Source organism: Carya illinoinensis, chromosome 15, assembly GCF_018687715.1.
Source record: "Carya illinoinensis cultivar Pawnee chromosome 15, C.illinoinensisPawnee_v1, whole genome shotgun sequence".
Taxonomy (NCBI): Eukaryota; Viridiplantae; Streptophyta; class Magnoliopsida; order Fagales; family Juglandaceae; genus Carya; species Carya illinoinensis.
The window spans coordinates 32,788,382-32,797,264 of record NC_056766.1 but is presented as its reverse complement, the minus strand read 5'-3'; the positions used below and the strand labels follow the sequence as shown (position 1 = coordinate 32,797,264).

General features: G+C 37.3%; 1 long non-coding RNA gene across 1 annotated transcript; it reads right to left on the bottom strand.

Moving 5' to 3' along the window:
- Positions 1–6,793: 6,793 nt before the first annotated feature.
- LOC122296351 lies at positions 6,794–7,813 on the bottom strand. The gene is made up of 2 exons (XR_006238466.1): positions 7,182–7,813; positions 6,794–7,068 (listed from the first exon to the last, which is right to left on the bottom strand). It is a non-coding gene; the product is annotated as an uncharacterized LOC122296351 (long non-coding RNA).
- Between the last annotated feature and the right edge of the window lie 1,070 nt (positions 7,814–8,883).

Here is an 8,883-nt window from a genome sequence, read left to right as displayed (position 1 = left end):
GCTCACCCTTAGTGTAACGACTCAACGCAACACTGCCAAGATAGAAGAGAACTAGAGAAAAGATAAAAAATATATCCAACAACGAGAGTAGTAACATCAAAGAGTCATGATACTCCAACCATGTATTCTTCCTTCAATTTGGGCATTTCCCTTGAGGTTAACAAAACCCCAATTTTCATAGGTTCTTTCCGCGTTCCCATCTCAGCACAAAAAACTCTCCTATGCATTTTATCGAACAAGTTGAATGCAAAATTCATACAACCATGCATACCTTGGCTCGCAGCATAATCAACAAAAAGATGGTTGGATGTTAAGCCATAGTGTTGGAGGCAATGAGAGGTGGCTCTTGATTGGCTTTGTGCTTGGCGTACATGGTGTAGTTGAGATCCTCCTCAACAAGTTCTAGTTGTGCTGGATTCTTTTGTACCTTGCCAACTATAGCACTCTGACGGGACATGAGGTGAGACTGCAACTCCTACTTCTAATGCAGCTAATTCGCCACTTGTTTCTTGCAAACAATTTTCTCCTTAAATACTTGCTAATTTTCCTTAGATGCATGAAGTTGTCATGCTCCCCCCTCCCCGCGAAAAAAACTGCAAACATTTCCCTCATACTGTCGTGGATAGTCCATGATGGTAACATCATACTCACATAAAATTTCAGCAAATTGGCTTTGTTTCTCACGCTCGCAGAAATTGAAAGCCAGATAGGATGAATCTAGGAATTCCTCATGTAATGACGTCATTTCTCTATGGGTCTACTAATCTATAGCCACGAACGACTCCACCCCATATCACTGCATCGTGGCTTGGGTGTGGCCCTCTTCAAGTTGCCTTTTGGCGAAGACGAGGTGCTACTAGTCGGAGGTCTAAATCTCCAGTGTAATGACCTTCTTAGTTTGGGTTGTCATGGAGATCTGCAAATTGAGCACTCTGAAGCACCTGAGCCCATTAGCAATAATAGAGAGATCGGAGTCAATAATGCCAAAAAAAAAAAAAGGAGCGATAAGTGGACTAAGAGAGGTCGAGCTCCACAACTTGAGTGAACCGCGTGGCCATCTTGTGGAGCATGTGGGTTCTGCCCATGCGGCAAGCCTTTTCCTCTCTTCCTCTCTATGCTCATTGCAATTACGAGGACACCACCCAACATTGGTTCCAAATAGTGGCCAACTAGTGTTTTGTCTGCAAGCTTAGACAGATCAAGGATGAGCCAGTCAAAAGATGGCCATCTAAGTTCTTCAGTTAGCTCACCACATTGGAAATGGGGTTTCCCTTGTTTGGGTTTTCTTGTCATAGAAGAGAAACCCCACTCTCAGCAGGTGGAGGAGGCTCAGGAGGAATACTGATGACTAAGGCTCCTCGCTTTACAATTATTGTATTTATTTTGCTAGGGATGACTCAAAGAGAAGGGAGGAAGAAGTTAGTTGTTAGAAGAAATTGAGAAAAATGAATTCGGATAAGGAAATCTGAGAGTTTAGATGAAATGATTTCTTTGGGAGAAACTTCCATGGACACCGCCACACTCTCCTTCACTGCTGCTGCCTTTTCTATGTCTTCCTTTGCGACTTCATCTTCATCCGTCGTTCCATTTTCTTCCTACACTACCAATTTTTTTGTTTCTTCGTTTGAATCTATTGTTGCCAAGTCTCCTTTGTCCTCCTAGTCTTGCCACTCCACGAGGGATTGTTTCAAAACCCTGTAATCTCCGTGGTATCAGTCGACTAAATCTGTGAGATGTAGGGTGATTCAAGAATTTTTTCCATCAACAGGAAATTGTCTTGTTGTTTCTTGAAGTTTACCTCATCCATGAAGAATCGATTGCTTTAGATACCAATTGTTATGAACCCACAAATTATATAAAACGAACTGCAAATGAAAAATGGAGAAATTAGGAAATATATTGATAATTGAGAAGTAGTTCGAGGCAAATCCCAACCTTAAGATGAACCAAGTTCTTACAAGATAATTCATAATAATCTTCTACACCCTTTTTCCCTTCTCTTATGCTCTTTAGGAATAACAAACTAGACTAATTAATAAAAAACATGTGTATTGTAAAATATTGAATTACAAAAGGGCAAATTGATAATTAAGTAATATTCTGAAGAGAGGCACTTTAGGCCGGATGGGTGCCAAAAAACATTTCACACTAGCCAATAGACAAGTGCCACGTAGACACTCCAAAAAGACAAAAAATGAGCCAGCATCCATCCGATTGTCTCCCTCTCTTTATTTGGATGCATCTTCCTCCCCCATCTCCTATCTGCAATTTTCTGAAAGCCCTATCTCTCTCTCTCTCTCTCTCTCTCTCTCTCTCTCTCTCTCTCTCTCTCCTCGATCTGGCCTCAACATCAGGAGCCCAAAAAAAATTGTCGTCTGTCCCTGCTCTACACTCAACTCTGATAAGCCCAAAAAACAATCACCACTGTCCTTGTAGTTGTCCTTGTTAGAATACAAATTACACTTTCAAAAGCAGAGAAAGAGAGAGAGAGAGAGAGAGAGAGAGAGAGAGAGAGAGAGAGAGAGAGAGAGAGTTGTAAGTAGACGCTGCAAGCATGTCGTAAATTCACACAATGAATAGTTTCTCTCCATTCCAGGCAAAATTAATTATACAGATTATAAGTCCAAATCCATCAATGAATATATCATTTTCCTTGTTTTTCTGTTAAGCACCATAAATGAACAATATTCAAAATCTACCTAGAAAAATATACCTAAACTTCCACTCAGCATCATGGAGATCCCTTGCTATAAGTTCCTCAGCCGGTGGCTATTGTGAGAAATCCTATCGGACCAAAAGAAAGGGAAAATACAACACATCCCACTTATAATTTTTTCTTCTTCTTTTTTTTTTTTTTTGAAATTTTTTTTAAAGGAAGCAATGGACACTACCAATGGAGGGAAAACTTTCTCAACAGCAATACGAGGAACATATAACCCTCCATGGGTACTAGTGTCACTCCCTGTCAATGTCTTGCAAAAGTAATTGGTGGGTTGCTTACTTGGAATCCCCAATTCCAAAGGTAGTTACGTATCCTTTCGCTTTTTCTACATGCACCAATGAGACAGTAACTTCTGACAATTATTTTTTGGGCTCGTTGGCGTTGAGGCCAGATCGGGGAGGGAGAGAGGAAGAGGGAGATAAAGAGAGATATGGCTTTTAAAAAAATGATGGGGGAGGAAGATGCATTGAAGAATGAGAAGGAGACAATCGGGTGGATGTGGGCTTATTTTTAATCTTTTTGGAATGTCTAGGTGGCATTTATCCATTGGCTGGTGTAAAAGTGTTTTTGGCACCCATTCGGCCTGAAGGTTTTTCCTATTAAAAATAGCTACTAGCTTCTAGAACACTTAAAGATAAAACATAATGTTCCATTCTCTCTGCATGTCACTTATCCCTTTCCAAATTGCATTTTGACTCAAGGTTTAAGATAATAGACCGATCCCATAGTAAAACACTTGGGCTCCCAGCTGATAAACATTTTTCTCATGGGCCTCATTACAGCAAAATAGCAATTATAACATGTAAGCAGACTCATGATAACTATAATGGATTAATGATGTGTCACGGAAGGTATAAAAGGCCCAAAATCAGCTGTTATTTTTTAAGATAAAACATCATCTTTATATTATATATCTGTTAAAGAAAAAAAAAATAAAAGAAAAAATCTATTTATTATTATTTTTTTATCATCTTATAATGTAATATTAAATGTTAAATTTATAAGTAAAATATAAAAAATAATTTTTAATTATTTAATACCAATGAGTAAATAATATACACAGCATCCGATACAAATGCGGACCTTTTTCTATTTGGGTCATGCAACTCGGACAGATGGTCTCACCGATCACGATCACTGTAATTGTAATTTATTTTTAAAAACATTCTTTTAATATTTTTAAATATTTATAATTTGTTTTAATTCATTAACCATTATGAAAAAAAAACAGAAAAAATAAAGTCTGTCCGACTCATCATTCCAATTCATCGTTTCAATCACATGTGGTAGAACCCTAGCTAGGGCTCTCTTTGTCTACACTCTCCCACTGCGAGGACTCTCTTTTCTCTGCAACCATATCTACTATATTGTAGTTCGTTAGGATTTAATCCATCTCCTAAATTCTTATCTTCTCTAATCTGGTTTCGACAATCAGAGCTTTAATTTGGTTACTGATAATTTCACGAAAAATGGACTCCGATGGAGAGATTACGTGTTCTATGGAACACCGACAGAGCAGGGGGAAGAAATCAACACCCGTAAGAAGAAAGCTGTGGCCGAGTCCTTTGGTCACCTCCGAAGCCTCCCTGTTTGGAAGCAAGAGGTACGGTCACATTTTCCTAACTCCTCGTTCAAATTTTCTTCCTCTTGTTTGGTTCTTGGGAAGCTCGGGAAAGTAAAATAGGAAGAAGATTTGAATGCCTTCTATGCTTTTTTTTGGGTTGCGAGATAAGATCCGAAGTACATACACATTGAGCCTATGTAATTGCGTTGGGATGAGTTTTAGTGAAGGCTTTTGTTTGTTTGGACCTGGAGACCGTGAAATTATTTGCCTTGGAAATCCAAAATGGCATTATAGGTAAAATGTCATCCTCTCTAGAAGGACTTTGGAAATGAGAGTCATTAAGGAGAAAACAGCAGATTTTAATGGCCTTTTATCCATTTGCATGTTTATAATAATGTTTTAGATGACTGCCAATCTATACTGACCATTTTTCTGGCTAGTTTTATCTAAAACACTGTGGTGAAAGATCGTATTCATGTATGTGTTGTAGCAAGCCCTTAGATTTTGAATTGCATGTGAACTGTCTGATAGTTGGATTTATGACTATATATACCTGGTTTGCAGATCATTGGATTGCTTTAAGTAAATGCTAATAAAAGATTTCTCAAGTGTTTTGCTTAGGATTTCATAAGAAAAAAGAGATGACGTCTTTGATAATGCTCTTTTCATACTGATGTTGATTCCTTGTACTCTTATTTTTTCCTCTAGGTTACAAATGAAGAAGAGCGACGAAGATTTCATGGAGCATTTATACAAAGGGTTTCTGCTGGTTATTACAATACCGTGGGGTCCGAAAAGGGTTTAATTTTAGTTTATATTTAGAAGAACTAAAATTTTTAAATTAAGACCTGAGTGTACAATAATGTTAACACTGCAAAACAAATGTGCAGGGTGGGCTCCACAGACATCTGTATCATACCGATAGAATAGAGCTGAAGTCAAGCAGCAGAGCATTTTGAATTTTTTAGATGAAGACGAAAAAGCTGTTTGTTTTTATTGTCTTAGCCGAGATGCTGGTTTGCTAAGAGATTTTTTTTCACTTAGCAGCTGTCAACTTCGTGGATTTGTTGTTGGAGGTTCTATATGTTGGAAATGTGATGCATGTTTGGACATTGTTGATACATGTACTATTTTACAAGATATATGTCTCTGGTATGAATATCAATGAGGGAAGTGGGCTAAAAATGGCATGGAAATTAATAGACTTTGTGAAATTTTTTATATTTTGTATTGCAATCGTTCATTGTGATATTCATGACCCAAGGTTATGACAAATTCTCACTTCTTTGGGGGTTTTGAAGATTGTCCCCCTTGCACTTTGTTTGGGAGTTTGGAGGTTGCACTTTTTTTGGGAGTTTGGAGGGGAGAGGATAAAGTGGGATAGAGAGGAGAAAAGAGAGAATTTTGATTCCTTTGTTAGAATGTTTTACTAATAATGGGAGGGGTGAGTGGACGATCAGTGGGAATCTCTCTCATCTTGCTTGTTTGTAGAGTAGACAGGAGGGCAAAGGATGAGTATGATGTAAATTGAGAATGGTGAGAAATTTGTGATCAATGTTTGTAATTGTTTAAGTTTGATAAAATTTTAAGGGGCTTTATGGGGTTTGTCTCGGAAGCATCAGTACACATAGGGTATGTATAGACATGATACAAATATGATGATATGTCGAAGGGAGTGGGGGAATGGACATGTATCTGATACAGAGTATGGCGCAGAGAGCTTCCTAGTGATGCAGATTCTTAAAAAAAATAAAAATAAAAAATAAAAAGCATAAAAGATGTTGAGTGTAAATTGAGTAACTAAATGGATATAAGCACTCCTATACTTTGGGTTCTTTTAGGTGTCAACAACATTTTTCAATGGGAAAATTATCTGAAGAAGATTTGCCATTTACCTGTTTGTCACGTCCATTTCATTTTTTAAATGTTCTTATGCTTGGTGTTCTAAATGACGGATAGGACATAGAGAGTTGATTCGGTCTTCCTATTAAACCGAGTTAGCCTAGACCTCGCAATGTATGGGCTTATATTTTCTTGATCTACTTTTTATTTACCATCTCATAATTCACAATCTTTTGATTATTTTTGTCAAAGACTTATAAAAAGGATTAGAGAATAAGTAGTCCGTGTGGTTTCAATTTTGATCGAATCAGCCATTTCGTTAACGTTCTATTAATTAATCGTTTAAAATGCTGACTTGGCATGCCATGTGTCGTGAAAATAAAATAAAAAATCTAAAAGTAGAAGAAAAAATTAAAATAAAAATAAAAACTAATAAAAAATTTAAAAGTATTGATATGAAAGTATAGGGATCAATCTGTCCAAAAGGCAAACCAGATGGACTATTTAGCATTTTACACCATAAAAACATTTAAATTAAAGCTTCAACTGAGAAACTAAAAAGAACATTAGCTGGGACTTTCTTCTTGGACATTCGGTGCCAATTAAAAAAAAAAAAAAATAGACTACAAGCAAAACAAAATGAAAAATAAGTATGGATCAACATATGCACAAACCAATATGCACTCACCATATGAGTCTCTTATGTAATGCCTTCTCTTTTGAGAGTTTTAAGTCACTGTTGGACACGCACACACAGTTCTACTTCCTAAATACATCAGCATGAAATGTCTTGCTGGTCTGTTTGTGATATGTTTGTTGTGTATTGCAGGCCATCAGCTATTCCTGGGCATAGCCTGATGAAATAATTCTTAGATACGCCCCTGTTTGCTACTTTTGAATAGGTGTAAAATTGTTGCTGAAGATGGGATGGCAACTAGGCCTGTGCAAATAAAGTTGTTACCCGGTCCGTCAGCAGACCCGACCAAAAAAAAAAAAAAAACGGTTTGAAATAGCTTGCGGATCGAATCCGCTCAAACGGAATATACGTTTTACCAGTTGATCTCAAACCCTAGCTGCCATCCCTCCCTATTTCTCTCTGTCGTCATTACCACTTGCAATCGATTTAAAGCACGAGTTGGAGCCTCATATGCCATACGGATTGTTGATCCATTGTTCAACCACAAGGAAAATCTTCAGTTTTATGCCAATTTGGAAAAAAGAAAAAGAAAAAAATAGAGCATTTGATCGCGGAAAAAAAATGGAACAATTTTCTAGCAAACCCGTGAAGAAGCACAAAAACAAATAGTTTATTTCCTACCTTGCGGCTGTGGGATGTAAGAATCATGTAGTTTGATACACTCCAAGTCTCCAATTTGCTAGGGAGCTCAAGTCAGGTTTCTTGGAAAACGAATATAGAAGGACACCTTTCTTATCATCATCTCTAACTTCAATTTGTTGCACAAAAGTAGAGCTTCCGGGCATCAACCATGAGGATCAGCTCTGCCCAAGCACCATCCAGGAATCCCATAAAACCATATCGAATGCTCTGCCAAAAAAATCCCATTTTGAGATTCAAGTACCCTGTTAAAGCTTAAAAGGAAATCAGGTAAAGTCGGTTCGGGTCGGGTCAATGCGGAAAAGCTGGGTCGGCTCGGGTTGCAACATGGTCACTCAATTAAGGATTCCAATGCATTACTCATATATATATATATATATATATATATATATATATATATATATATATATGTATTTAATTTAATCTGGTTGTAGGCTTTTGGTTTCAATCTTGATGTTCTTATCTGAAGAGTTTCCTGTTTCAATCTGAGACAGCCTCGGGCTTAGAGTTCTAGAAATTAGTACAGGGGTCTGTATAAGCATATGCACAGAATGCCTGCAGCCTCTTAGTAGTTTGTGTTACAGGATGAAATAAGTATGCTACCATGTTTCATTTATTTTGCTATAATTGGCTGGACATTCATGCATCATGGGTTTTTCACGTGTAATAGTCCCCCTCACAAATCTTTGATTGCGGGGTTTGGAACTGTCAGAAAATGATTCTCTGTGAAGTCTGTTAAAACACCATAGTGTTCATACACATTGAATTCTGATGCTACGTTCTTCTCTAGAATATTCTTCAAGTTTGCCAGTCTTATCTTTAGCACCTCTAGAGAAAAAAACCTAGTTTTTTTGTTAAGCTGGAAGTTGAAATCACATCAATTTTATGGTTTCATCTGATTATATTATGGTTCAGTGCAAAATTTCCTAGTTTAGTTAGATTTCAGCATAAGCATATCTAACTCCATGTCTTCATTATTTACTCACAGATGCTCGGAGAGAAGCTCGTAAAGCTTTCTTGGCCTTTTCTTCTGATGATTCAAAAGCACAGCTTGCTGAATCTGAGCCTGTCAAGGGCAACATTGAAAGTTCTACGGAACGGCCTGTTAATGATGATGTTCTGTCATACAAAAGCACACCTGTGAGAAATTTTCCATATATAGATCAATTGATACATGAAGAACTGATCTTTTAGGATTTTTTTCTCAACAAGTTATTCTATGGATTCACTCAAACTTATGCCCATTTATCTATATGTCTTAGCATAGTATTTTTTTAGTAGGTTGATCTTCCAACTCCAATAAGTTTGTGGAGCCTCAAAGTGGTTCCATTGTATGTGCTAGAAAACTTCCTCCTAGACCATGGCCATCCTTAAGCATGATGTGAGTGATTTTTTTAAATGAATTGCAAAGTCACCGTA